The sequence below is a fragment of the Sciurus carolinensis genome, chromosome 11 (genome assembly GCF_902686445.1).
Source record: "Sciurus carolinensis chromosome 11, mSciCar1.2, whole genome shotgun sequence".
In the NCBI taxonomy this organism is placed as follows: domain Eukaryota; kingdom Metazoa; phylum Chordata; class Mammalia; order Rodentia; family Sciuridae; genus Sciurus; species Sciurus carolinensis.
The window spans coordinates 16,270,573-16,279,128 of record NC_062223.1 but is presented as its reverse complement, the minus strand read 5'-3'; the positions used below and the strand labels follow the sequence as shown (position 1 = coordinate 16,279,128).

General features: G+C 36.5%; 1 pseudogene; it reads right to left on the bottom strand.

The window, feature by feature from the left end:
- Nucleotides 1-649: 649 nt before the first annotated feature.
- LOC124959807 (olfactory receptor 5B3-like) lies at nt 650-1,568 on the bottom strand (annotated as a pseudogene).
- Nucleotides 1,569-8,556: the final 6,988 nt, after the last annotated feature.

Here is an 8,556-nt window from a genome sequence, read left to right as displayed (position 1 = left end):
CATTAAGGGATTTGCCAGTAAATGAATGAAACTGAAGACCATCATGCTAAGTGAAATAAGCCAGACCCAGAAAGTCAAAAATAGAACTCTTTCTCTGATATGTGAAAGCTAGTCCAAAATAAGGGCAAAAAACAAAACGGGAGTAGGGATTCCATTAATGTTGAGGGAAGATTAGTGGAATAGAGGAAGATATTTGAGGAGAAGGGAAGAAGGATAGGATGAGAGAAGAATCTGACCAAACTTTCCTATGGTCATATGTGAATATATCACAGCAAATCTCACCTTCATGTATATCCACAAGGCATTAATTTTTTAAAATTTATTTTTATTACAAACAAATGGGATACTTGTTTCTGTTTGTACATGAAGTAAAGGCATACCATGTGTGTAATCATATATTTACATAGGGTAAGAGGGGTGGGAGGGGAGGGGGGAGGAAAGAATAACAAAGCTTTAATTTTAAGAAATGTAAGTAAAAAGCAGAAAGATTAGTAAAGTAGAAGAAAGGAAATGGGGAGGAAAAAGGGAAGTACTGGGGACTGAATTAGAGCAAAACATATTCCTTGTTTTTATAATTATGTCAAATGAATTTTAATGTTATGTATAGCTAAAAAGAACTAATTAAAATCAATTTATTAAAAAGTATTATTTTGCCTGCAAAAAATCTTTGTGAATGCACTCTTGACCTCCTTATTCCTCAGGCTATAGACCACAGGGTTCAGCATGGGAATGATCATGGTATAGAACACAGATGCGATTTTGTCAGTGTCCATGGAGTGGCTGGAGCTGGGCTGTAAGTACATGAAGATGGTGGTCCCATAGAAGATGGAGACTGCAGTGAAGTGGGAGGCACAGGTGGACAGAGCCTTTCGATGCCCTGCACCTGAGCGCATCTTCAAGATTGTGATAAAAATCAATATGTAGGATATTAAGATAACTGAGAGAGCAACAAGGATAACAAAACTGGCCACATAAATAAGAACCAGCTCTTTCACATGTCGGTCAGAGCAAGAGAGAGCCATGACTGCTGGAATATCACAGAAGAAGTGGTGGACCACGTTGGACTTACAGAAGGAGAGACTGAACGTGTCTGCAGTGTAGAAGGAGGAACTCAATAAACCACAGACATAGCAACCTGTTATCACACACGCACACACCCTGGTTGTCATGGTGGTGGTGTAGTGCAGGGGCTTGCACACTGCTACATAGCGATCATAGGCCATTGAGGTCAGGAGGTAGTTTTCCACAGTAGCAAAGCCTGTGAAAAAGAACATCTGAGCAGCACAAGCATTGTAGGAGATGACTTCATTTCCTAGAAGGAGTTCAGCCATGACCGTAGGAGTGACCGCTGAAGAGTAGCAGATGTCTGCCAGAGACAGGTTGCCAAGGAAGAAGTACATGGGAGTGTGGAGACGGGAGTCCAAGAGGATCAACAGGATCATCCCCAGGTTCCCAACCAGAGTGAAGGTGTAGATGAGCAGGAATGTCAGAAAGAGGGGAAGCTGCAGACCTGGGTCACTGGTCAGTCCCAGCAGGATGAACTCTGTCACTTCTGTCCTGTTCTCCATCAGTTACCTGAGAGTCACTGAAGTTCCATGGCCATGAAAAAATAATGGGAACAAAATAATAAAGAAATTGAAACTGGGAAGTATAATAGAAAATATTTCTTTGTTCCAGTAATTTATACTTGAAATTTTTAAAAAAGCAGGGAGGAGCCTGAAAAATCAAATTTAGTGTGTTAATTATAAGCAGGGTAAGTGCTTGAATCTGAGAAATTTTAATTTATCTTACAACATGAGCAATCAGAAAAATGAGAAATGATACTCCATTAATGAATGATTTACCAAAATGCATAAATGCATTCTACTGTCATGTATCACTAATTAGAACAAATAAAAAATTTTAAAAATAATTCATCATATATCCTACTTTAAATTTTTATACATTTGTTGGCTGAGATTTAGGCATTTTAACAACTTGATCAAATGACGTCTGGACGAGTCTATCTACCCCTTTCCTTCTCCAGAACTGACATGTCCATGCTCACCTTCAAGAACTGCACTGGACACATTAGATGTGCATTCACTGGATTCTTACAACAGTTTCGTTGGTTGTTAAACTCATGTAAATTATCGGCACAAGAGGTTGAGTAATTTGTTACTATTCACACAAGCACTACTTCTCAATGTCTACTCTGAACCCATGCCAACCTTTAACCACGCCGAGTGGTTCCTAAGTCTAATATTTTAAAATTAATTTAAATCAAGTTGAATTTAACTCACTTTATGATTACTCCATGTCTCCTCTGGTTCAATCTCAGTGTTTGGGGTTTCACTGTGAACTGAGTGAGGGGTTGATTAGGTGGTAATTTCATCTAGTTCATTATATATTTGCCTCTTTCTAGAGGAAAAACGAGCAAGCAAAAATCCAGTCATAGATTGAAATGATGCATCCAACTTCAAAAGAGTCCTACAGGAATTAACAAGCCATGACCTGCATTTTAACCTTCTGCCCACTATCTCATGCTGATCAATAGTACGTCTACCTGCTGACAATGATGAGATTAAAAGCATAAACTTCAGCTCAGGATGAAGAAGGGTTTAATTCACATCACTCCGTAGCACAACTCTATGCACAATAGATATGCTGGAATAACAGGTGGTGGGAGCCTGTTCAAACTGCAGGGGCAATTCTGAGGGAAGGCACAGCCGACAGATTTAGCAGACAGATTAGATTTGCCAGGGGGAGATGTATTCCAGTCCTATGGTTTACCACCCAGCAGTCCTTGGTCCAAACCTAACTCCCCAAACATCGTTACTTTCATCTGCAAAATGAAGATGGTTATGACATATTATTGTGAGAAATGAATGGGATAATTTGCAAATAAATTAATGGCTATAACAATATTATTATAATGGGATAACAGTCTTTATGTTGGTTTGATCAAGGTGAATGTTGAAATGCAGGCTTTCAGATGGGGTGAGTATGAAATCTTTAAGCTTCTCTGTCCAGTTTCTTTTCTCCTACACTGGGTCTCCTGAAATCTTCTGTGCTGTCTTTCCGCCTATCCTTACTCCAAGCACAAGATTACTGTTCTTGCATTACAACTGAGCCATCTCTTTCCAAAATTTCTTCCTTGAAATTCATATTTTAGTTTGGTTAAAAGAATTTATTTTTCTTAAACTCATTATGTCTCTCATTACTGTCATGCCATAGCCAAATCAGAGACAAGTGTTCAAAGTTTCCAGGTTATCGACTCTCTTTAGCTCACAGATCTGTTCTTAAGGGAAATCCTTTACTCAAATCTCTTCTCATGCACTGACAGTATTTTAAATTTCTTTATTGGAACTACAATTCTGAATGAATAGCCATCCAGCACTAACAGTATTCCCTACCATCTTTCTCCTAAGTCTCTGTCAACTTTACAAAACAGCCACTGAACACTGTTGCAACTTTTAACATACATGACGCCCCTTAGCACATCTTCTGTTTCACAACCAGTGAGAAGGATTTTGTATGTATGTGTTGAAAGGTAGAGAAGTGGTATTTTTATTCTTAACCTCATCCTTGGGGAATTGAGAATTTGAAAAGTTATGTGATACTCTAAAATTGCACAGCTAGTAAAGGACTCCACATTCAAGAGTTAAGGAAACTTCCACCCTATCAAACCTTTCATCCATGTCATTGGCAACATGTGTACATGCAACAGCAATACTGAGCATGAGATAATGGAGGAAAGATTCAAATGCAGTTCAGAGTTTAGTAATTCATTTAAGACCTTTTCTTGGTTTAAAGCATGATAATTTCTCCTTTCTGTTTTTCTTGTTTGTGTACCTCCAATGAGAAGCAACTATGTAGTTAACAAAAAGAAATTTTTACCTAATCAATCAGAGCATCACACCTTAAATTTTGTTCATATTTTTAGAGGTAGAGCTATGATTTATCATGAGAATCTCTAAATGCTGTCCTGGAAGTTTTCACATTTATAACCCCAGACTCACCTCCATTTCTTTGAAATACATTAAAACCATCTATTTCTCTTTTATACTTCTCACTAAAATGCTTATGGAATACAGAATCTTACCAGTTTGCTGGAGAAGAAAGAACAGTCAATCCAGAACAGTGTGTCTGAAATCATAAAGTCAACCAGAAAATATTGCATCAGGCAATTAGAGTCTCTTTCAGATAGTGGTAATAACTTTCCAACTTCTCTAATTCTGGAAAAAAAATGGAGGAAAGAACATTAGCATGGATCAATTCTGATCAACCATGAATTGTTCTTTAGAAGAGTCAATTTCCTCTTCCTTATTTACATAGTAAGCATGATCGTATTACATTTTTCACAGAATTGTGCCTATAAATAATGAACAAAAGAGGTTTACAGAATCTCATGTAGTGTGTATCAGTGAAAATTATTAAACTCATTATTTCTCTCATTACTGTCATGCCATAACCAAATCAGAGACAAGTGTTCAAAGTGATTTTTATCTGTGAGTATTTCCCTGACCATGGTTGAAGGTTCATAGCAAATGCTCAGGTCAGAAGGTCTCTATGTGCTAACAAAGGTTGTCATTCATATGAATAAATGAGGTCCAATGAAGCATCTCATGGAGAGTGTTTTCTTCTAATAGGTCATGTGAAGTCATACTGGGATTTCTGAGGCTACCACATGAAGAGAATTGTACAGGGTTGAGACCTCTGGAGACCATCCCCACAAGACTATCTACAGCTCCTGATCCAACTTTCCTATGGAAGAAGCAATTAAACTGTCTATAGGGATCAAGCTAGTTAGCTTTAAGTTGTACAGTTTTTTGGTATTATTTTCATTTATTTTTGTTTTATTATACTAATATCCTCATTTTAGTGTATAATTATAATAATTTTGTCAAATTCATAGTCATCTAGCAACAACCACAATCACCTAAAACAAATTATCTTTAATAATTTCTCCAACTCACTGCCCCTGACTACAAATAAACGATTTTATCCAAATAGTTTTCCATCATTAGACTTTCATAAAAAAAGATTACAATAGAATACTAATAATAACTATACACAACATATTGTATAACATAGATACAATACAAATTCCTGCAAATACACACATTGCCAAAACTAACTCCAGAGAAATAGTGACTCTGAATATACCTATAACATACGAAGAGATTGAACTAATACTAAAGAGCTTTCCAAAGAAGAAAAGAAAAGCTGAAGAACAGATAGCTTCACTTGTGAATTCTCCCAAATAATCATACAATAGCCGCATAAGATTGACATAATAGAAACCAGACAAGGGTCTGTATTAGTTTCTAAAGGCTGCTGTAACAAATTACTGCAAGTTTTGAGGCTTACCACAACAAGTTTTTATTCATTCTCAGGTCTAGGAACTGAAAGTTCATAATCAGTTTCAGGAGACTGAAACAATGGCCCCTTCCTGGGTTCCAGGGTACTCTCCTGTTCTCACCTCTTCCCTCCTCCGTTGGCTGCTGGCAGGCCACAGCATCTTGTTTCTAAGTTCACAGTGTCAGCTCCTCTTTTTCTATGTTTAAATCTTTTGACTCTATAAGAATATTTGGGATAAACTTTAGGGTATACATGAATAATCCTAATCATTTCTCATTCTTTTTTAAAATTTTCAAATCCTTACTTAATCACATCTTCATAGTCTTTCTGAGACACATCAAATAATACTGAAAGGTTTCCAAATTAGGTCTTGGATCTCTTTATGATCCATTATTGAGCTTGTCACAGTGGCCTATGGCAACAATCTACCCTATCTTTGAAGTTCTTTAAATCTAAAATTAAATAACAATTAAAAATAATTAGAAATGGTCACAACAGGTGAAATATCACTATGCAGATGAGAATATTTGTGTTATATTACATTGTTCCATAAGTAACAGCAAGACCATCTTAGCATATTCAAGCTCAATATTACAAATGGTAAAATATTGAGGCCTCCTATTTAAGAGTGATAATAAATTAGACATGGAGTCACATTGATCTGCTTAGGCTTTCTGTAATATTGAGCTCCCTGTCGGTCAAAACTGAAAGAATAAAGATTGCACATCATAGTAACATATTGAGTGTACATTATATCTACCACTGACTTTTATTATTATACTTATATTCTAGATAGATGGTTAGAGTTGTTTTAGTTAAATCAAGTATGCGAAGACATTTTTAAAACTATAATCAGATATGAAAACTAAATAATCTCATATTTAATGCATTTCATGGTTTATTAAATAGTAGTTATTCGATATATTCCTTGCCACTTAATTAAGAAATAACATTTGTAAGTAAAAACTATGGATGGCTTCAGGTGATTTACTTGAATATGGGATCCAGGACATCACTATGAACAGAAGAAGCAAAGAATACAAGAACTGAATTTGAACATAGTTAAAATTTTTACTAGAGAATAGAAAGTTACCTGTACTATTGAAATGCTCTCAAATTCTATCTAAGAAGTTTATATACTATGGATGATACACTATGATTATCACTGGTTCCAAAATTCAACATATTAATACAATTGGAATCAAAGCTTGCTTATTTTATTCACTCATTTAACAAATGCTTATTGATAATCTACAACACAACAAACACACAGGCTAAGGAGAATCATGTTCTGAAGGAAATTGACAAGTTCAGGCCTCCCATCAGTCTAAATTTTAGTCAGGAGAGAGGCAATAAAAAAGTGAAAATAAATGTAAAATGAAAATAAAAGTAAAACTGATAAGGACCATGAAGGATAATGCAGAGTAAGAAGGCAGCTTATTTGCTGAGTGGAGAGTGACCAGGTTAGCACAGGTGGGCAGGGGTCACCTCCCCAACAGGGCAGCATTGCAGCAAGGATGTGAATGGAGTAAGAATGTCTCTCACAGAGAGAGCAGCAAGTACCAAGGCTCCAGGCAGGAGCATGCATGGAGCTGAGGACAAACAGCCAGGAGATCAGCACAAATGAAGTGGAGAAAGAGACAGGAGGGACAAGAGAGGATGTGACTAGAAGGGGAGAAAACTTGAGCAGCAATGACCATTTCAAGTACTTACAGAGAAAACACTGCTGTTTTATTGTTTTTTTTAGTGTGAAATCTAGTAGTAATACACAAGAAAATTGAAAAATGTACTTTTAGTTTTTTCTTGGTTTTTCTTCTACACTGGCTAAAGCATTCATTATAGCATGAACATGTTTATTCTATAAAATGACATGGTCAGGCCAGGACCCTTAATTCAAGATGTTATATGTATGCTTCTCTAGATAAAATTCTGAAACAGGAAAAAAAATGCTTCTACTCTAAGGTTTTCTAATGTTCTCTCAAATTAGGATGCATAGAATATTATTCAACTAAGGAAATAATAACATTAGACATACATTTATATTCAAAAAACTGGAGTAAACGTTTTGTGTATTATTATCATTAAATCTTTGCTGCATTCCATTTAATCCTGACAATGTCCCTCTACCTGTGTGGATGTATCCTCAAAAGGCACATGCATGCACTCCTTTGTGCCACTGTTTACATGCATCTTTGCATGGGTATGTGGTCGAAAATAATATACCTAGAATGAAGATATATCAAAATCATTAGTAAAGTTCTTGGCAGGGCCCAAGACATCTTAACCATTCTTCTGTAGTTAATAGATTTCTAAACATATTGTTTCCTTTTTTCTGGATAACAGACTCCAGATGTAAGAATATCACTTTAGGAGGTTAACTTCAATGTGGACCTTAAAGTGTGATTCAGTGCACGGAGAAGATCGGAGGGGAATGAATCCAGATACAACTCATTCTACTATGTTAAAACCACCATCCTAAAGACAATTTTGCTTCCAATAGGAACTTTTTGAACGCACTCTTCACTTCTTGTTCCATAGGCCATAAACCGTGGAGATTCAGAATGGGGATAGCATAGGACACAGAGGACATTCTGTCTGAGTCCATGAAGGGCTGGAGCTGGGCTAAAGGTACATGGAGATAAAGACTGAAGTGAGGTGGGATGAACAAGTGCACAAAGCTTTCTGGAATTTTGAAGTCGAGTGCCTTGTTAAGATGAGGATGAAAGGGAATATATAGTATATCAAGATAACCAAAGGAGCCAAAGAGAGATTGGAGGTCATGACAAAAACGAAGACCAGCTCACTAATATATCTACCAGAACAAAAGAGAATGATGACTGCTGGAATATCACAGAAGCAATACAAACCTTGGACATTCTGAATGAGAGGCTGAAGGATGGACACATTCAGGCAACCAAAGATGTAGGAGCCTAGGGCAGACAAGCTCACAGACTTTTAGTCATGATGGTGGCGTAATGGAGGGGTTTGCACACATAGGCCATTGAAATCGGGAAGTGAATTTTAATAGTGGCAAAGGTTATAAGATCTGAGCATCATGAGCATGGAGTTAAAAAAAAAAATGACCCTTTCTTCTAGAAGGAGTTCCCTGTGACTATGAGAGTGACAACTGAAGGTTTAGAAAAGGCCACCAGAGACATGCTACTGAGAAGAAGAAAAAAAAAAAAAAAAAAAAAAAAAAAAAAAAAAAAAAAA